General features: G+C 39.7%; 1 protein-coding gene across 2 annotated transcripts in view; it reads right to left on the reverse strand.

The window, feature by feature from the left end:
* Positions 1–7,051, reverse strand: part of FGD4 (FYVE, RhoGEF and PH domain containing 4) — a 66,272-nt gene extending 59,221 nt beyond the window's left edge. Inside the window, exon 1 of one of the 2 annotated variants that reach the window (XM_032689237.1) lies at positions 6,710–7,051. The gene's annotated coding sequence lies outside the window, so the exon portion shown is untranslated. Of the gene's footprint in view, positions 1–4,951; positions 4,973–6,709 lie in introns of those variants that run through there. The other variant, XM_032689235.1, reaches the window with a different exon arrangement.
* Positions 7,052–22,749: the final 15,698 nt, after the last annotated feature.

Consider the following 22,749-nt stretch of genomic DNA (forward strand, 5'->3'; position numbering starts at 1 on the left):
ACTTAAAGGACAGTCAGCAAATTGGGACCTTCTTTCCAGAGTTTTTTCTCCTCTGCCATTAATACATAGTACTGCTTTTTTCCAGTCCATCCAACCTTACACATCTCAAGTGTCCAGGGAAAACTGATCAAAAGGAATTCTATGAACCAATTTATTTCAAAAAAGTAAGGTAAAAATACACACAATGGGGAAAAATAAGAGAATTTAGACACGTATTTCAGCTTTTGGAGCAGTAAGGGTGTGAGATCAGAGACATCTGCGACTGTTTTACATAGTGAAGTTGTGCTCATAGTTAAACATAGCCTTTGAGACCACATCAGCACTAATGAAACTGTAATTTCCTTTAAATTATTGCCATCCATACACCAGACCTCATTAGCCAGACAGTAATAACTTTTCATCATTTATTTCAACACAAAAGCAATCAATAAGCTTTTCCCCACAGTTCTTTTACTGCTATCTCTGAATTCTAAAAAACCTGGAGTCAGAGAAGATGCCAGCTATAAAACAGACACAGTCAAGTTTCATTGTTGTCTTTCTTACAGAAAGAGATTCTAAAACACCACCTGATTTTGAGATAAACTGGATTAAAGCAGTTTCAGTGCAAGGAAAAATCTTAATCCGTTAAAACATGATGAACAGACTACATTATCAAAGAACAGTAAGTAGATCACATTGGATTGAGAGGCTTTTCCCTCTCATCATTACAGTGTCCTGGGCATTGTTTTGCACTGAAAATGTTTAATATCAGATTGTGGGAATATCACACTTCTGTTCGCACAAGCTGAGGACGCTCCATGAAAGACACACATACACAAAGAACCCACCTCAGCTACCAGCTAAAGTTTTACTCCTGTGTTAAGAAGCAAGCAGAAAAGCATTCTTCAGTTTTCAGAATTTTTCAACAGTAGGAAAATTTTGGAATATTTTCAGGCAAACCAGAGAAACATCAGGAATAAGACCAGTAACATCAGTGACAAGACAGGTCTGGAAAATTTAATTCAATTGGTCAGAAAAACTATATTTTACAATCAATAAAATCAGCTTTATAACCACACACACCCCAAAACAAAATGGTCTGCCTCTTACAGCAGAAAGCAGACCACAGCTTGCAGAATAAGTGGTAACATGGGGAAAAATTGGTGGGTAAGGTGCTTTATCTACAGTGTTCCAGACTAAGATCTTAAAAAGAACATTTACCCAAAATAACAGAATGCCGCTAGCAGACGACAGAGGAGTGCAGCACTGCTGACTTTACTAAGGGCAAACAGTGCTCACACTGCTAACTGTGAATATTTCATTGTGTTAGATTTTAACTGTTGTGTTCCGGTTCTTAGGCAACGCTCCAATTCCACCCCTAGGCCTTCGACTATATTTTGGTTTATGGCAGCTATCTTTAAGAGTGTTTGTAGCAGCTTCCACAGTTAAAACTGACTTACACACAGAAATCTTGACAAGCCAAGGGACTAAAACACTTGCCAGTTACATTATGGTGGGTGGCCAAGTCATAACAGCAACATAAGGCTCCAAGCAATGGCGTGAACAAGAGTAGACATCAAAATTAGTCTTGGAAACTGCCTTGTCACGTAGAGCTGCCAGAGAACTACTTCAGCTGTAAAGAAAAGTGGCATAGGATATTTAGGGAAAGACAGCAGGTAATCTTATCTAACCCATGAACCCTTTTGATATTTTATGAAGCTGACCAATACTCACCCGTGTTGAACACAAGTACAATGAGCATCAAATTATTTATTCTAGGTATTAGACCTTAGTCTCAATGTAACTGCTGCAATCATGGTATGGGAAGCCATAAAACTATTTTGAATTACAAAAAAAACCCCACTTCATGCTTTCACTCATCTTCCTCAGCATCAGTGACATCCTTAAGAAAGGGAGGAGAATAAAAAATATAAAATAAATATTAACTTGTGTACAAAATGGGACAGGGGTGTAGGAGCACACAAAGGACGCTGGGACGAGGAGGAGATACTAGGAAGAAAAATTCCAAGTGAGAAGTTCAGGTCTTGCCCTGCAGGAATAACTCATTATAGAATCAACTTGATCTTTCAAGTAATATTACAAGCTCTTGAGCTAATTTTCCCTCTACTACTCAAACAGCAGATATGCTCGGCACCACTCCAGGGAATACACCACACCACCCATGGCATTACTCAATGTCTACAAAACAAAACCTTTGGTTGTAGAAGAGACTGTAATTCAAGTCTTTTGCAGCCTGAATCCCCAGTTCACAAGCCTTTGCTGAAAAAGCTTTCATGATATTTTGTTTCAATATTAGCTATCAAATACAAAACAGGTACTCAGAACTATAACAACACCACATAACTGGGCAGCCGAAGGTGGAATTTTTTTTAGTAAGTGTTACCACAAGTAAAAGTGGAACAGACAAGCTGCAGCACTGTTTAATTACCAGGGTTAGTTGCATCCATACCATCTTCATGAAGGTAAAGTGCTTCTGAGAGAAAACCACAGCTAAAAGTACAGTCTGAAGCATACACAAGTCAGTAAATGTCTACAGATAGTCAAGAACAAGTATAAAAAAACTGCACTGAAAGTTCCTCCAAAGATCAGCTGCTGGAAAAGCACTTCTACCACCATCTGTCAGGACTAGATGACCGTTCTTCCCTGTGATTCAAAATCTGGCTGCTTTGGGTTCCCATTTTTCTGAAGCACTGGAGACTGACTGTGGCTATTGAGTCCAGAAAGCATCCTCCTGCTAGTAGAATTAATGTCTCAAAGTGCCTGCTTAAGTTTTCTACTACTAACAGAAATCTCATGACACTGGCAATGACTTCAATCTTTCTTGCACAGTTTCTGAAGCATAGTGTAATATTGGCTTTTCATCATTTAATACAGTTTAAAGTTCTGCTTAAAGTTTGCTTCCATAGCCAGTAACACTCTGCAATTCGCAGTGTGCCAGAAGAAAAGCCTACTGAACATCTAAATGATGTGTAACTTATATGGTTACCTGTGACTGAGGGAAAAGCCCCCACAAAAACCCCTCAGTGACCAAATGGCTCCTTCCAGTCCTGAGCTCCACATTCCCAAGTGCACTCAAGCACTTACTTTGCTGAGATAATAATCAAAAAGTAAACAATTCCCATGTCTCTGTCAGTCCAAGTAGTATTTTTATACTTAAAATGAACAGCTAATTATATAGTAATAGCAACTGGATGAACTGGGAAAAAAAAAGTCAGAAATAATCCCTCTTCAAGATATTCTGTTGCTGGCATGCAGCCATTTCTCCCCACCCTGTTCTTCTCCCAACTTTGAATAACAATTACCTGGGAGGAATATTTTCTGAAATCATTTGCAGAAGAGCTCTGAGTCTTCAGGTTCTCCAGTTAGGCACCTCAACAACACGGAACTTCTAGGAAGGACAAAAGTACTCCTGTACTAAATGCAATCCCCCCTTGAAAAGGCTAAAAAACATACCACAATTCCCAGACATATAATAAATCTGGACACTGCCAGTCTCTCCCATTTACTTACTCATTGTCTCACTGCACTAGTTTAGTATGGTGATCTGCTTCAGAACAAATTCAACAATTTTGGTGTTTGCTAAAATCTGGTACAGCTCTTTGCAGCATCAATTAAAAAAGTGTTACTGCCAGCATTTTGACCCCGCCCATGCAAAGCATAAAAGGCACCAGCAATTTTACATGACTAAGGCCCGGAGAACAGACCAACAGCAGCAGTGCCTGTGTCAGCAGGTTTATCCTCCCACATCCAGCGCCGGGAGAACTCCATTATTTGATGGGAGCTGCAAAGAGAACAGTTTGTAAACAGGCACCAGGACTTTCTAAGACAGTTGGCCCTTCAGAGAGAGCTGCAGGCTGAAACCTTTAAGTAGCCATGCTGCTGTAAGGAGACAGTAAGGAGCCTGGACTTGTTTGTTTGTTTGTTTTAATGTTCACTCTAGGAGAGTAAACAGCAGGGAAAAAAAGTGTATTGAAATCCAAGCACATTTAAAACCTCCACCAAGCAGCAGCCCAAACACAATGTATAAATAAATCCAAGTCATGTCAAACAGCATTCCACAGTCATGTGTCAAGTGAAAAGCAGAAAGACTTGTCTGTTTGAAGAAAACAATTGTGATCGTTTATGCGCAAGCCAGCTTCCTATATATTGACTCAGGATTTTACCATTTAATGACAAGTGTCCTGAAAGCTTAGTATGTAAGACATTATAAACAAGATTATTATGAGCCCACTACATACTTGGTTGTATTTCTAGACACTGTTTAGTTGGGAGTTTATTAAAAACGTCCCTTTTTTGTGTGTGTGAGATGAAGTACCTAAATGTAGCTTACGCTCTGAAAAAAACTCAAAACAAATCACTACTCAGTATGACCCATCACCTCTGCTGGTCCCCAAAGCCTGTATTTTAGAATAAATCTCCTTCAAGAGATCATGTAGCAGATTACATCGACAATCATTTGTTTGCATTAAGCATAAACATCAGAGCCACTTGTAATAATCTACCAAAGATTAAAAAAAAACAGTCTTTAGAAAAAAAAATCATTAGTTTCCAACAGACATTTAACAACTCCTCTGTTACACGGAAATGGGATGTGACTATGAAAGGCCAGATGCACAAATGGATTAAAGAGTGTCTAGCCTTTAAATCCTGCATCCACAAATCAACACTGACCTAGTGACCTAAAGTAAAATTTAATAATAAAAAATAAGTAACTGACAGACACATGCAGACCAATCCAGACAGAATAAAAAATCTGTTTGCTGAAGACTATTTGGACATTTGCATAGTGCTTGTCAGAGAATATAACAAGAGCTGGAGCATGCAGAATGCAAAGTCCCCTACTTATCCTTGAAACAGGTTTAGCAAAGTCAGTGGAAAAACAAGCTTCTCAGCACACCACCAGTTAGCAATCAGGAAAAATCACCTCTGGAAAGGATATACAAGCCTTTACCTTTATGTCGATGTGATTGTTGCTGTCTGTGAAGACTTGCCAATGAGACTATCATTCACACACACAGCGACAGTGAACCCTGTGGGCAACAGCAACCTTCCTAGAAAGACACCAGGGGACAGAAACACATCCCACACCAGCATAACCTTGGGGTGGTTGCCCTTCCCTCCAGTTAGGTCCAGCGTAGCATCTGAAGGGTGAAAGTCTAATCTCTTTCCAAGCACAAAAGCCAATCTGCCCCCTGCACTCTTTTTAACAACACAATTCCAGACCGGTGACTTGCACGTGTGAACAAGTCCACTGCAGCCCATTAAAAACAAGTTTTGCATAAATCACCCACTGAAACGGCAATGTAATAGCTAAATTCTGGGAAAAGAAGGGGTTTAAAAAAGGTGTGGGTTTTGGTTTGGTTTTTTTTTTTTAATTATAAGATGATACAGCTTCCATTTAGAGTGCTCAGCCAGTTCCACCAACGTGCAAGCGTAGCATAAAAGTCTGAAAGGACTTCATGCACATATACCAGCCTCCCACAAGCACAAGAAAAGCTCACACATCACAAACAGTTAAAGTACTCAAAGAAATAAAAACCCCCTCAATCTCCCACACGCACTTTTGTGAGGCACCAAGACTTGGAAAGCATCTTGTAGGTTAAAAATTTATCCTAGGCAAATATGTTGCAATCGTGACTTATTAACTCTCTCAGTAACTTCCCTTCCAGACTCCCAATATACTGACATTTTCAGTGCATAAAAGTAGAGGGCAAATAGGTTGAATTAGAACTGACACAGTTTTAATTAAAAGCCTCTGGTAGCGTCCTCCCCTGCACCAAATAAAAATGGCAGTTCTGGCAAGAGGGATGCAGCATAAAACCTTTATTTGAAAAAGGAAAGCCCATATGTGACTAAAAACATCTGCTGAAGTAACATTTTGTCTATATGGGGTGCAAAATTTTAATCCTCCTCGTTTAAGTCAGTCATTTGAATTGCGCTAAAATGTTCATCATTCATTCATTATGAAAAAAATAACACTCCTAGCTCCTAAAACACAACAAAAAAAGTCTTTTGTAGGACACAAAAACCTTACAAGCATATACTTCTAATTTTATTTTCCCCTTTAAATGAAATCCTGCAGTTGAAACAGTCATAATATTTGCAGAGTATTCTGAAAACTCCTGACAAGTCTCCATACAATTAAGCTCTTTAAGAGAAAGAGTCTGAAGTGTTTGGTCAGTTGGTGAGTTAGAAAGAGGGGCAGAGGGTGGGAACGAAGAGTGGAAAACCTGCTCCTGCATTCTGCTTCCCTTACGCTGCTTCCTCTGAGCAAACTGCATAAAACACCCTAAACATCCATTGTATCACCAGCTCTGTTTGAACATTTCTCCCTCGTCTCACCCTTCATGCCAGTACGAAAACCAAACACGTACCACATCCAAAAAGATATCACTCAGACAAAAAGCAATTAGCGTGAAAAGACTTGTGAATCAAACATATTTGGCAGCAAACAGCATTTCATAAAGACAAGAGATACGAATTGCTCCATTTGTGTCAGTTCGGCCAGTTATTGTTCTGACTTACTACTTTAACAACCCCAAATTAAACTGCTCGAACTGAAACAGACAAACAAAGATCCTTAAAACACAGTCCCCCCCACACACCCTCTTAACAATAAGCATTATTTCCGTGGTGCTGCCATCCTTAAATCATAAAGCCACCACAGCAATTAAAAATTGCCTACATAAAGAATGAATTTAGTACTGACCTTGCAAAAAGCTTACTCCTCTTGGCTAGAAATCATTAATAGTTTTGATAGAATCCTTTTATGTGCTCCTCCAGCTAGCTAATTCCAGCCTTCCATTAACGCACTCCATTGCAGATAATTGCCGACAGCACACGCTCCCCTGCTTTTGCTGGTTCCCAACCCAGCGAGGATAATCACATTCCAGCAGGGAGTGAACAGATGGCAGCCTCCATGGTAACCAGTCCTCCCCAGCTAGTGGTAGCACTGGGAGACTCCCGGGGACTGGGGCAACAAGCGCTCTTTGTGCTCCAGCCTCCCAAAGCCCGAGCGCAGGGAGAGCCGGCTCCTAGGGCTGACTGGGCATGCCTGGCAGGTGCCTTGCCTTCGCAAGCAGGCACGACACCTCAACAAAAGCTTGCGACCAGGTTTAACCTTGACACTGCCTATTCCCGCGTTGTGCAGGGGGAAATGGGGGTAAAACACTCGCTAAGATGGAGGTGAAGCCAGCAAGAGTTCTATCTGCTGTTAAAACAGAGCATTCACAGAAATTAGCTGGGATCTGCTTTTCCCCTGACAAAATGATTTTCTGAAGGCAGGCTTACTTCCCCTGAATGGGTTTGATTTGAGCACGATGGAAGCATTTGCTGCCTGATCTCTATCTCCTGGACCTCGAAACTGTTCCCCTCAAGAATACTATAATCTATTGCTCAACAAGAACTGCACAGACCCTCTGTTTTGGTCTTAGAGCTTCTGCCAGGCGTATCTGCTCCACATCTGCCGAGATCAATGCTGATTCAGCAGCAGGCAAAACCACCCTGTCTCTCTGCTGCATGACCAGGCTGCCAGGGGAGGCGTGTCTGGAAAAGCCTTTTTCTTTTTTTCCCCCCCACATCAAAGGTGTGCATGAAACCTTTGCTCTCACTGGGCCAGATCCTGCACAGCTACACACCTGCAGCAATGGTGTGCACCAGCTCAGTGAATTCCCACTGATGTTGTCTGGAGGGAAAAGGGAAGTGGCTTTTTAAGTCCAACTGATAATGACCTCGTCTGCAAAATAAAAGGGCTTTGAAAGAACATATTAAAGCTTTTAAATTCTGGTGATTTGCACAGGACCACATCTCTTTAAGGTTTTAAACACTGGATGTATAACAGCATGCAGCACAGTAGCCTGTTGACTCACTCAAACTTTCTCTCTCTCACTCTCAAAACCACTCAGTGCTTATGACTAATGGTGTGTCAAAAAATTGTGGGTAATTTTACTTAAATCTGAGCCAAATTTGGACTTCAGGTTTCTGCCTGCTAACTCAGGTCTAGCAAACTATTCTTTTGAGGAAGGGAAAATGGTTTCCTTTCTCCCTTAACGACACCAGTCTTGTAGCTGGTCCTGCAAAGCAGTGTTTGTTTCTGTAAAAGACTGAAAACCCCTTTGCCAGAACCCACCATCACAAAAACACCTCTTTCTCCCGTGGGTGGCTCCAGGCATGGAGCTCAAAAATTTCCTCTCTCCTTAGGCCCAAATTTTCAGTTTCCCTCATCCTCACTGCACAAGGATGTTAGTTTTGTTTCACAGCAAGCTCAATGAAGTTTATATTGGTAAGAGGCATCGCTATTAAACCGCTGGGTGCATTAACATTGGAAGCCTTTCAGATTACTGCTGACAGTGTGAGAGTATCTGTAACCCATCTGAGAGTCCCCACCACAGGGAGCTGAAGAAGACTCAGATTTCAGAGGGAACTCTCAGAGCTCACAAGGGCACTGCAGATACTGGTGACAGGCATGGGACCAAACCTAGGTCTGCCAACTCGCCTTCCACAACTAGTAGATCATTCTGACTCATGCTGGCTCATAATTTGAATCCATTTTCTTCCTCTAAATAAGCAAACTTTACATCATCAAAAAATTCTTAAGCAAACATGGCCACCAAACCTAATTACCCATCGACAACAAGAGTAAAATAAAGTAAGGAAGGAAATCAATGTCCTGTTTAACTTACCAATTGTTAATAATAAAAACTTTTCAGCATTTAAGCATCATTAAACACCAATAGCATTTCTCATTTTGCCTCTTAAAAATAAGGAACATGGCTAAGAAATTAGTTTCGATATACTAATAGATTTTATGTATTTATGCATTTCTGGGGGGAAAAATGGAGGAATTACAATTCTTGGCAAACTGACTTCAAAATTATAGGGATTCAGGTTCAGTTTCAGTCTTTTCTCCTTCATGAAAGAGACCTCCTACAAAGCAATTTTCTAGATTTATGTTAATTCTAACTTTGTATTTAAAAATTATGTTGTTTACTGAAATATTATAAGCAATTTTGGCATTGGAAAACCTGTTCCCTACACTATAAAAAACTCTTAGACCATCTGTTCTTGAACAAGTACTAGCTGTACTCATTATAGGAGGATTGCTAGCAGAATGAAGGGCAACAGCAGTCAGCTTCTTACTTGGATTTTCTTAATAATTAAGTCTGATTTTACAATGTACAATGGAAAAAAATTGAATAAACTATATGGAGTAGCCATCACACATAGAAAGAGGCAGTGGGGTGCACTACAATTTTTGACAGAAGCAATAGGTAAGTTATATGGAGCAAAAAAAGTATCCTTTGTACATATGACAGAAGTTTTACTCAGACTACTTGAGAGATGGAGAGGAAAACAGCACATCCAAAATGATTTTGAGGAGAGGTGGACAAGGAAAAGAAAATTTAGCCATCTCCCCTTTTGATTTGGCCAAGTCTGAGCCAGATAGACGTTTAGGAATAAATTGGTTTTAGCTGGAAGATATGAATGGAAAATAAACAACATATTGACATCCTGTCTCCTGAATTGATTCCATTGAAAGGAGTGTCTTTTATAACAATGACACCACGTGCTTCAGCTTTTTCCAGCCCCAGCTGCCATCTGATGGATCAAGACTCTGGCACTTTATTCAGGTTGATGAAGACTCAAACTAGGCTTTAGCAATGTATGTTTTTCAAATCGGATATGGTTTGGTTTTTTTTGCTGATGACAAAAATCTATTCACCTAAAACAAGTTACGTGAAATTAGAATACAGCATAATGACAGCAGTTAGTCTCCATTCTCTGCATAAGATTTGAAAGCTTTATAAATAAAGCCAACCACAGCATCTATGTAAGTGACACCAGGCCTCACACATGCATGGGTTTGAATTGTTGTCCATCTGTCATACCGTTTTTTAGAGCTCTACTAAAACAACCTTGGAATTTCTGGCAGTTGTACCAACCACACATTACTGTCAGACATAAAGCAAAACAATAGACCATTGATCTTCTCTATTACAGTATCACCTTTGTTTCTAAAAAGAAACCAACTTCAATATGAACACAGACTGACAGAATTGTTTAGGTTGGAAAAGACTTCCAAGATCATTGAGTCCAACTGTTAACCCAGCACTGCTGTATTAACCACTAAACCACGTCCCCAAGTGTCACATCCCCACAGCTTTAGAACACTTCTGGGGATGGGGATTCCACCACTTCCCTGAGCAGCCTGTTCCAATGCCTGACCACCCTTTCAGTGAAGACATTTTTCCTAATAGCCAATCTAAACCTCCCCTGATGCAACTCAAGACCATTTCCTCTTGTCCTGTCACTTTTTACCTAGGAGAAGAATTGATCCCAATCTCACTGTAACCTCCTTTCAGGTAGTTCTAGAGAAAGAGAAAGTCTCCCCTAAGACTACTTTGCTCCAGACTGAACACCCCCAGCTCCCTCAGCTGCTTCTCATAAGGCTTGTGCTCCAGACCCTTCATCAGCTCCACTGCCCTTTCTCTGGACCTGCTGCAGCACCTCAATGTCCTTCCTATAGTGTGGGGTTCCAAAACTGAACACAGGATTCAAGCTGTGGCTGCACCAGTGCCAGGTACAGGGGCACAAAATATGTATGTATTTCTTTTAGCTTCACACTATCTAGTATTGAGGAAGTTCACTTCAAGAGAAACAGGATGTCTAAATTCTCAAGAGTATTAAAAAAATATTCTGTAAACAAGTATAAGGGCTGAAATTTGAGAAAATTTCCTCTTATTCTCCCAAAATCCCAAGATTTAACTTTTTTATTTTTTTTTTGGATAAGCACAGAAGGACTAAGGCTTCCACATTGATCTGAGATGCTCCTCCCATCTTACCTCAAGTGCACCTAAAATTCATGATGCTTTGTGGAAGTGAAGCAATGAATTCAGCCCTGCAGACAACAAATGTTTCCTCAGCAGCACCTCTGCAGATAACACAGCAAATGGAGACCTCGTGCCTGGTGAGTTGTACTCCCTTTACACCATGTTTTCAGATCGCACAGTTTCACATTGGCTCGTGCTTCCTCAGTGTCACAAGGGACAACACTGGCATTTCTTTTCCCTTCAGAGGGTGCCCACATAACCTGGGATGATGTGTGTGCTGGGCATGGGAGAAGGAGCAGCAGCTGTTTTGCTTTTGCTCTTACAGACACTATTTGATGAACATGCTGTCAGTGTTTCGAGTGATAAACCTTTCACTTCCAAACTGTTACTGCTTACAAAAGTGAGATTTGCAGCGGGGAGAGCAGCTCTCTCCTTCTCACCAATTCAATGACACTGTCTCCATCCACTGCAGCAATCATTCTTCCAACATTACAACAGCTGTTTCTGTGGACATTTATTTTTGGCAACTGTCATTAAAGGACAACAAAGAAACATGGACGGAAGTCGTACTAGGCCATCTTAGTGACCTATTTAGTGTACAAGCCTGAAAGTTATCCTTCCTTCATAGGCAGTTCTCCAGAATAACTTTCAAGTTATGAAAATGAATGCCTTATAGATATAGAAAAAACAAGACTTTCACTGTTATGTCTCCAAAGATAGTTATTTTCAGATCAGGCACACCATCAGCCCAATACACTTAGACACATTCCATAAACCAGAATTGGTTTAGTTTCCAAATGGTTTATGGCACCTCTCCCATTGGCAACAGTGCCTCCAAGTTAGTAATGCCTGCAGAAAATACATTGTTTCTTCCTAAAGCCAATATCTAGATATACCAAAGTATATCTAGATTTAGCCAGGCACATCAATTAATGTAATTTTCAAGTATTATGAAAAGTAAATTATGTGAAATGTAATTTAAAAAAAAAAATCCATCCATCCCAAGGCTTTGGATGTGAATCCCTTTCTGTACTAAAAAAAATCTTCTTGGAAATTGCTGATAAAAAGATACAGCTAGTTAAGAGAATTTTTTTGCTGTAAACGCTGAGTTATTTTTATGTCAACAGTAAAATGCAGTGCACAGAAGAGTTGTTAAGGAGAGCGTACAATTGCACAGTCTCCCTCAAGAGCATAATGCAGCTCAGGCCTTCCACATATCAGGCAGAAGACAGATCATATTGGTGGTACCTACCCAGCAGGAAGAGGACAGGAGCTGGTTCTGCAAGATGTGAACAAACAGAAACGGAAAGACAACATCAAGAGGCTCATATTACAACAGTAAAATAAACTGTGACACTATTGCATTCAATCAAAAAAAAAAAAGCCAGAGGGATGACAAAAGCAGAGAGGATTTCAGCTGAAAACAGTTTGTCTAGGTGGGACAATTCAGTTCAGTGTCTGGAAGCATCCAACAATAGGGCACAGCAACCTCCAGACACGCCTGATTATTTCTGCAATCTCACAGAGTGTTTCCATGGAAAAGCAGCAGACTCCTAGGTTTGACATTCAGAGTCTGACAGCTGAGCCAGCCAAAGCTCAAACTCACAAGGCTCAAAGAGAGATCACAGACAGCTCTTTGGACGTGGTTCTGAGAAATGCAAGAGTAAATCCAGCTCTGAGGGAGAGCCTAACCTTTATTTACTAATTATGTTCCCAATGAGAGCAGAGCAGACATCAGAGTAGCACATGGGTGGGAACTGTGACCACGGGGCTTTCCCTTCTCTTTGGGCTTTACTGCAGGACTGCTCTTCAACCCTGGCTTGGACAACTCCTGGCAGAACTTGCAAACCAAAGATAGAAATGGTGTCTTTGGAAGAAGAATAGCCTGTACCATTCTCTCTTCTGTATCCTACAGTATAGACCACAAACAGTAAGAGAGAAAGGAAATGCAGAAAAACCAATGCTACCATAATTAAATAATTCAAGATGTTATGGGTATTCAGTGTGCTAGTCTCCTTCATGCAGGTACAGGAAACTCTCATACTTCATCAATTAAACTCAGAAAGAAAAAAGTTGTTATGACTCCAGAACTTGGATGTAGAGGTAGCCTGAGGTATGCAGCAAGAGTGGTGGCATTTGAGCTGTACTAAATATTACATCAGCATCCTTGAGCTTTAGCCCACTGCAGGTGGCTAACTTATTAGTGGCAAAGAGTACAGAAAAAAATCTCAAAATGAATTTAGCAGATCCACTCATATAACACACACTGATTTGATTTACATTCCTGTCCAAACTCGTCAGGCACCACTTTGCCGCAGATTTCTATGGTCTAGAACCTGTGCTAGATCCAACACAAACAAACACTTTCCCGAGCAGCCTGTAACAGCCTTCTGAACAACAACACACTCATTTTACAATACACCTTGTCCTTCTCCAGCCAGAGTCTCCTTCTGCAGGTCAACAGATCAGCCAGCAGGAAGTCATCTAAAGAAACCAGGTTGGGCTATTTGATAAGGCAGGCAGACATGGAGCGTGCTCCTTCCATGCTGACAGCTCCACTGACAAGCAGGAGGAAAAGCAGCATCACAGGATTTACTGGTATCTGCCAAGACAACACCAACAAAACCCAAAATTCCACCTATCTCCCATCCTAGCTGGCATAAGAGAGTTAGCTCTTTACAACCCAAATTTACAGTACCATTTAGGCTGACAGTAACTATGTACTCCACTGGAGTCACCTAAAATACTCCTGGTTTTATTTTGTTTATATTTCAATGGCTCAGAGGTTTCTGTGCAGTCTGTCTCCTCCCACAAGGATAAGAAACCAGTTTCACAGCTGACAAAAAAAAAAAAAAAAAGCAGTTTTGTCAGAAACTGTTTAGAAAAGTCTGATGAATGCTGGGGTCTTGGTCCCAGCTGGGGCTTCTAGGTGGATACATGACAGATATATGGCATTAGGGGCATCCAGCACAACAACAGGTGATCTTTATTTTATTATTTTCAATAAAAGTAATCAGCCTAATATAGCCTATTACTGTACAGCATTTCTTGCAGTAATCACCTCGTGAAGGCTTGTATTATTACTGCCATTAACATATAACAAAGAGGGATCTTGCAAGGATTTTATTTTGCTATTAGGAGCCACCAAAGAATATTAGCACATGAGTCACTCCAGTACCTTGAAAGGTCTAGACTTTTCATAGTTTATATTTAATTGCACTTTACTATACATAAGGATAAGGGAAAAAAAAATAACCAGAATGTATCAAGACATAGATACAAAGAAAGACTTCTACACATTCTGAGAAATGAGTAATGGCTGACACATATACACACAAAGCAGAACTAATAAACTGATCTTGCTCACTGAAAAAAATTTTTGAAACACTTTTGAGGTTTTCATTGTCTTTGCACTGGTGAGCAAAATGAGTCAAAAGAATGCAATACAAAACACGGATGAACATTTAAATGCATTTTTATGCTCCTCAAGTAATACAATGTAGTTTAAATGTGTGTATATAGTGTATATATGCACTATAGCAAAATACTTTCGATCCAGTCTGCCCGTAGTTACATTTTAAACAGCCAGAATATAGGCACTCTAGCAAATGTAAGTATTATCTCAACTTCACTTTCAGGAAAATGGAACATTTGGCCATGCACTGCGAGGTAATGATGTGGGGGGCTGTAGTGACAGGCACCTTTTCTCTCCCATCCATAGTTGCAAAGATCATCACTACTCCGAGACTGCATGTGACAGAAAAATGGGAAGGAGTAGTCGGGAGAGCGTCAGAAACTAAGTTCAGATGTGAAGACAAATCCGTTGCATGCTATGAGGAAGGTCACAAGGTTCTGTTTCTCTTCGTGGGGATGGCTGCCTTGGGTCAACACACTCTTGTTCTGCTTCCAGCCCTGCTCACCCAAGCGATGAGAATTCAGCTTAGTGCAACTGCCCTTGGACCAGCAGATGACTTGTTCCTCAACAAAAGCAAGAAACAAGCTCTACTGATATGAGCAGAAAACCTAGACCTAGACTACAGAATGCACTCCTGCTTAGAAAAGTTTGATCACAGGCTACTAGAGAGCTTCTTACCTCCTGCTTGTTTCTGATTCTTTAGAAGAGACCTATATGTGTATCAGCTACAGGCCAGGATGAGAAAAACTACATATATCATGATTTTCAGATACTTCTGAGCCTCTCCCAGAGCACATATATTTACTTCAAACACAGTAAACTATTAAGGAAAAAAAAAAAGGCAAAAAAAAGACATCTACTTACAGTTGCCCATGCCTTATATAGGAGTGTCATTACTGCGAGCAGAAATCCTTATGTTCCAATTATTTTGTGCAAGTAACTCTACTCATCTAAGAGGTAGTCCTTAAACTGGACATAGAATGAGCATTATCAACTCATTCTACAAAAAAGGAAGTTCTGAATTTCATAACTTAGTGACATAGCTCAGGAAATAGGCAACAAAAAATATTTCAACACATACTGACAGCAGATTGTATGAGTGGGCACCTAAGTCAAAGGAAACTTATCTTTGAAATGTTTCCTTATAAAGAAAAAATCCTTACATGTCAGGACTCGCTTCTCTCAGTGCCATCAAGAATAGCTATTTTCTATTCCACATCATTGTAGCTATATTCTAGTCACATCTTCAAGACCTTTTAGGAACCCTCACTTCTTAAGAAGGTATTGAGCAGCTCTGGCAATGCAGAATGGCTGTCACTCAATGTAGAAGAGCAGTTCTGTATTTTAGTTTGTCAGGAACTAGAAGCACATGAAAAAAAATCCAGAGAAAGGATTAGTCTAAGTTGCTTTTACTTGTAACCTTGCTATTCTTTTCACAGTAATAAACTGTCTAGTAGGGAGTTATTATTTTCCAGTAGTATTATTTTCCAGAAACCTGCAAACAAGACAGTCTAATGCTTTGCATTTAGTGCTCTTCCATTTTTGCTTCTCATTGTTGTGGTCTTTATACCCAACTTCAGCAGAACACCTCCGACTCTTGTACTGCTACGTATTTGTGCCATGCAAAATTCAGCATAGAAACAAGTAAGCAGTGACTGCCAAAACCTCCTGACTCTTTTCTGCATTGAATATTAAATTACTGAAACGCCATTAGAGAATTTCCAAGCAGAATAAAAAGACCTGACATTTTCCAGCATGCCTCAGTTAAAAACTCTTAAAACAAAATCCCAAAGCATCAGGCATGGATGATGCCTGAAGCTTTCTAGACTCACCTGTCACACTACCCCACTCCTTTGCAGCTTCTTTAGAAGACCGTTCCTCAAATTGATTATTTTTTTAAATCAGAAGGCACTATGAGATAAAACAAAAAGGGGAGCATGTGTCTACTGCACTGCTGCTTTCATGAAGTGTCAGAACTTATATATCAGAAAATTGAAATTTAATGATCAAAAGAGAGTCCTTTAAATACATGAATGGAAGAAATAATAGGAGACCACATAGTCCAATGCTCAGCCATGAAACATAATTGACATGCCTAATTCATCCTGGGAAGATGGCTGTGAGAAGACTACATCATCAAAAGCATGACTACACCTACCTCAGCTTAATAGAAGAGAAAGAAAAATACAGTACAGCCAGATGCTTCAGTTAAGGAATTGATACATTTTTTTAAAATGGTTCTTCAACAGAAAGCCAACCACACTCTCATTTTCTCCTAACTGCTAGAAGGGCTAAGATCCTCAGCATTCCCATAAAAAAACCAGAGTTTAAACATTATCATCTCTAATGCTATCCACTATCTCACCCAGAAACCCTTCTTACCCTTTCCTTCAAGCCCTGAAGCTATTATTTGAAAGCTCAGTATGAATTATAATGATCTTTTTGGTCATGTTTCTTCTTGCAACCTCCTGCAACTTTAACAGCAGAAACACTAAATTTTCCCACTCTTTCTTCTTGAAACTTCAGGTTATAGGAGGAAATGGTAGCTGAACAGAAATTAATGAAAGAAAAATTGTGCTTTTCACTTTGCAGAGTTACCTTTGATTTCAGCACTATAACCATTAGCAGTGATTGCTGTCATCAACAGGAAAACAGCTGCAACCAACAGCCTACAAAGAGCACTTATTCATCTGGACCACAGTTACTTAGAATACAGTAGCATTATGTCATATATTACATTGCCATTTATTTAAACTTAGATTATTTTATTTGAAGTTGCATTAAGCCTTTTATGACAAAAAGTAAGGCTACATTGTAAGACTGTGATTTTTTTTCTCTCTTGAAATAGTCAATTTCCATTGCTTCAGTAAATTGTAATCTAATTTTAAGGAAATCCCATAGTGTCATGGGACATAAAATAGCAAAATCTGTAATCTATCAGGCTTCAGATTCAGCTTTTAATCAGTCCCTCTATTCCATAGCAAGTAGAGACTCTAATAAGTTGTGACATTCATACCTGGAAGCTACAAAATGGAGACAGAGCACCCCAGAAAAGATTTTTAAATCAATCCTACATGAGGCAAAAGAACCAATCTCCAAAATGCATCCACTCCTCAACTCAGAAGAAATTTATCACATTCAAATTTAAAACATGCAGTTGTCATGCCAAAGACATGTACATTTGTAATTTATCAGAAGTGATGCTAAAAATGGGTATAAATACTTCAGCTGACTCAACACAGCACAGCAGTAGTGGAAGACTGCCAAATTGACCTCAAGTACATTCCTCTGAACACAACAGACATCCTGTACCTTTACCACCTCCCTCTAAAGCAGCAGCTGGCAGCTAGAAACACCTGTGTTGCTTATTCAGTGGAGGGACAGACTGCTCAACATTTTATTTTAAAAAGGAAAATTCAACCATTTTGTTTAAGACCTCAGGAAACACTAAAGAAATAGCTGAAGGAGACTCAAGTTATTTAGACTATGAGGACACTGTAAACCACAAGAAGCCTTACTGTGTTCCTCAGCAGTCTGGAGATTTGAGAGATTGTGCTATTTAGATGTGGAAGAAGATCTGAAGTTCTTTCAGGACATACAAGAAGCCTATGTATTAAGTACAGTACTTGATGGTAAATATTCTTGCTATTTTCCCTTCCCTTTTTGACAGAATATATCTCCACCAAATATTGAAACAAAAGTCTGTCAAGGACCTGTATTTTGGGAAGGCTGCCAACCTCTAACCCAAAATAAGCAAAAGTGTGTTCAGAGGAATGTTTTTATGTTCACACCATGGTCTCTCCCATTTCCAGAGAAATAATAAAACAATGGGTATGTTTTATTATATTCAATAAACTTTCTTTTAATAAACAACCAAAATGAGTATTTTTTTAGATTGTGTTGCTCATACTCTACATCACAGCTAAGGGACAAAGCTTCAGATATTCTGGAAACAGTAGCTTAGCAGAATCTTAGACTCCTCTACTCAACATCCAGATTCAGTAGAGTCACCAGTAAGAAAAAAAAAAAAAAGTATTAACTTCTTGAAACAGAAAAATTTGGGAACAAAAACTGAAGACCAACTAGTCCAATCCCTAATTTGGCTCAGATTTGCAAGCAAGAAAGTTAAAGAGGAGCTGCTAGAGAACACCAACATGCAAACAAGCACAGAAGTTTTTTTCATATCAGGGGAGGTAAGCGTTTTGGGGGGTGTGGTGGTGAGTCCGGTTGGTTGATTGGTTTCAAATCTATAAACAAGCTGGGCCCTGCAGAGTTATTATTAATCATGATCAAATCACATCAGGTTGTCAACATCTGATTGCCCTTCCACTTGTGTGTTCTGCATGTGTCCCTCTGAATTAAAGTGGTAAAATATTCATCAGCAGTGGTAGCACACAAGACCTTTTCATGCAGCAAGAGTCAAGTAAAGTGGAAATAGCTCTCAGAACTAAACAAGCACAAAAGCTCTTCAAGTTTACTTCATGCCAAAATCTTCATGCTGTGTATATCACTATACCAGCCACAGACACTGGAAATTTTTTTTCCTAAATTTGCTTTTAAATACAGAAGTGTTTAGATGATCAATGACATAAAAAAAGCAAACAAACAAACCACACACAAAAAAAGATACCCACTTTAATTTGGATCTCTCTACCTTTATTGCAGATTCTGAACAGCCAGCATTTTGCCAAGTCCATGGCCACATACACCCATGACTCTGACTCACCATTTCAGACTGCAAACACTGCTACTTATTCTTCAGTTGCTTCCTAATTTTTTTTATGGTTTAGGGCATTGCATCCTCATTATGACTTTGAAATCAATTGCAGGTGGAAGGACATACTGCAGCCAGAAGAGCTCTGTGGTATAAACTCACACCTTTAAGAACTAGAAATAAGAAAAGTGTTTGCAAACCACCAAAAAAACCCTTAAAACAAAACAAAAAAAAATCCAATAACAACCAAAAAACCAGTTCAGCTTCGCCTTCTCCAAGGATCTCTTTGATCTTTTCTGTACAGGGTTCGAACATCTTTATGTGTCCTAGGCATTTGTCAAAATAGTTTGTTAAGCCTTTCTATCAACTACCATGACTGACTTGAGATTGGAAAAGGGGCAACTGGGGGGAGGGGATGGTGGAAATGATGACTTTTTACCTCGTCCAGAACTGAAACTCTTTATCTGTATGATGATATTCTCATAAGAGTCTTTGAAAGAATATGCCTGAAGCTGGAAAATCAATTCAAAAATCAAACCAATAAATACCCAGCTATAACAGGTTTGTATTTGCTGCTCCCACCTGAGGAATATTTGCGAGATTTGAATTCTAGAGCTATTATCATCTTATCTGGTATTTTATTATATACCTGGGCACTTAGAAGGAAAAATGAAAAATGACTGATCAAGAATAAATTTTATATTAAATTTACAGTTCCTTCAGGACAGAAGACAACAGTAACTAAAAGACCAAGGAAGATGTCTAAAGATATAGTATCACATATTGTATTATATATTCAATGATAATATAATTTAATAAATACTTGCGCCTACCATGCTAAACTGGAGGGAGCTTCATGACCACAAAACTCTGCATGGTTTCTTTTGCTATTCAAGACAAAGGAGTTTGTGCCTCTTTTTCTTCTACAGGAGGCAAAACAACTACTTTATCTGCCTTACAAAGAAGAGCAAGCAACAACAAAAATTACTTCAGTGAGGACTTACTGCAGTGTTGCCCCTCTTGTAATACATATTCTTACTGTCTTACTGCTATAAGTGTGTGTTATTGCATATTATTGAAAAAAAGTAAGTAAAACCCCCATCTGTGTGCTTTGGGAGATTTTCATTTCCAGTTAAACAGTCAGGCATCTACACTCTTACAGGGATAGTTGCAGATCATAACAGGTAGTCTAATGAGTATTGTCAGACCCTGTCTGATTCCAGCTACACATCCACTAATCTCACCTCATGCAGTAGTTTAGTTTTGAAAGAATCATAGAATGGTTTGGGTTGGAAGGGACCTTGAAGATCATCTACTTCCAACCCCCCTGCCATGGGCAGGGACACCTTCTGCTAGACCAGGTTGCTCAAAGTCCCATCCAACCTGGCCTTGAACACTTCTAGGGATGAGGCATCCACAACTTCTCTGGGCAACCTGTTTCAGTGCCTCACCACCCTCACTCACCACTCTCAGTTTAAAGCCATCAGACCTTGTCCTATTACTGCATGCCCTTGTAAAATGTCTTCTCCATCATTCCTGTAGGTCCCCCTTTCGGTGTTGGAAGGTGCTCCAAGGTCTCCCCAGAGCCTTCTCTTCTCCAGGCTGAACAACCCCAGCTTGCTCAGCCTGTCCTGGTCAGAGCAGGGCCAGCTTACGTCAAGTTGCTTGAGGTCCTGGCAATTGATCTCCGAGTGCCTCCAAGGATGCAGATCCCCCAGGCCCTCTGGGCACCTCTTCCAGTGTTTGACCACCCCAATGCCAAGCTTTTCTTCCCCTCGTGTTTAGTTGAAATGTCATTTGTTGCAGGTGCATCTGTTGCCTCTTGTGCTAACACTGTTTATCTCTAGAGTCTGTCTCCGTCACCCCAGTAGGTAACATAAAATAGTAATAAGTTACTCTACAAATACCTCTTCTGGAAAAAAAAACGTTTCTGTCAGGCTCTTACATCATATGTGATCCTCTTAGTCAACCAGACTTCTTCCATTCCTTCCTGGCACCAGGAAGCCCAGAGCTGGAGACAATACTGCAGGTGTAGTTTGACCACTACTCGGCTCACTTTCTGTGACCTGACACAGTTGGTCCTGCTTCACCACAGGGTCACACAGTTGACTCACATTCCTCTTCCTCTTCAGCTCCCCACATATCTGCACTGTTCTCCAAGCTCTAAGCTTCTACTATTGCACTGAGATTTTTCCAGCTAGATACTAGAACTTTATTTTGCCCGTAATGAACTGCATGAGGTTTCTCTCAATCCATTTTTCCAGTCTGACAAAGTGCTTCTGAAAAGCATCCCTGCCCAACCCTTGTCAGCTGCTTCCACTCCATGTAATATCATCCACAAACTTGCTGCAGACGCCTTTCTTTCCATTGTTGAGGTAGTTAATGGCAATATGGAACAGCATCAAAGTCAGTGTTAACCCAGGAAAAAGGAACTCCTTTTCCTTCCCTGGCTGCCAGGACTGCTAAAAGTGCTTTGGGAGCCAAAACCATCTCCAGAATTACTGACCATTTTCTCCATAACCAAAGGGCACCATTCCAAAAATGGAAGTACAACAGCATAAGGTGGCTCCTCCTCTAAGCTCAAATACCAATTTACCACTGGCCAAATTGCTTTACTTAGAATACAACTTAAACTACAAGAACGTAATCAGTAACTGTTAGTCATTATCTTTTCCCATCTGCTAAGTTTCCAAGTGTTTTAAGATTTTTTCCCTGCCCTGAACTGTTTGTGTACATCAAAGAAAGAAAACATAAACAAGAAAGAGACAAGAACAACTTTGCAAAACTGTTTTGGTGGGTTTCTTTCCCAAAGGTCCTTTGAAGAGCTTTAGAGTTGAGTAGCTTAAGAGAATGGAAAGAATTTTTACATTTTTGGTGTATGAAGGCATAGCACAACTATTTGTATAAAAATAAACGGACATATTAAATGTCAAACTAACATGTTAGGTTTGGGTTCTTTGGCTTTTATTTGGAGACGGGCTGGGATTAAGAAAAAGGAGGAAAGCATAAATAATAGAGATATCAATTTATCATTATTCACAGAAAAAAAGTTTGCAGACAATTTCCATGGATGAAGTGCACCATCACCTTGGACCCTTGCTATATTCATATGCAAATTGGTGACACGTGGTTCTCCAGGGCATTTGGAAACTAACAGTACTCACAGCTGCTAAACTATCCCAAAAAACAGTGCAGTTCATATCTCAGAAAAAGACTAATTTAGACTGTTTTTCACTGATCTGGTTTTGTATTTATGGCTAACTATTAATTCTTATGCAGTTTATTTAGGGTAGAGAAGAATAACTTATAGGAGTACTCTGGAACAATAGACAGATTATGTTTAGGCAAGAGATCATAGATTACTAGAATGATACCACAGAAAACATGTACAGTTAGTTTAATAAACTCAGTTAAAAACTAAGATGGAGCACAGGACACATTACTCTGATTCAAAGAGGGAAGTTCACCCACACCACTGTGTCCTCCTTACATTCTAGTGCAAAACCAGTTTAGAGATATCTGCATTTGTCATAGAGATGCTTTGAAATAAAAAAAAAAATCCAGAAAACTATTAAAGAAAAAAAACAGGGAAACATGGTAATCCAAACAGGAACCACTGATGGAATTACTATATTATAACCTATATGGAGAATTTAAAATGTAAAAAATTCCTATGGTAAGCTATTGAATTACTTCAGGAAACCTAAATTCAAAATCTTTGACTCTACAACGAATTTTTTGTCCTCAGCATATTCCTTAATTCTCCATGCAGACTTCTCTGTGGATAACCC

The sequence above is a fragment of the Chiroxiphia lanceolata genome, chromosome 5 (genome assembly GCF_009829145.1).
Source record: "Chiroxiphia lanceolata isolate bChiLan1 chromosome 5, bChiLan1.pri, whole genome shotgun sequence".
Lineage (NCBI taxonomy): Eukaryota > Metazoa > Chordata > Aves > Passeriformes > Pipridae > Chiroxiphia > Chiroxiphia lanceolata.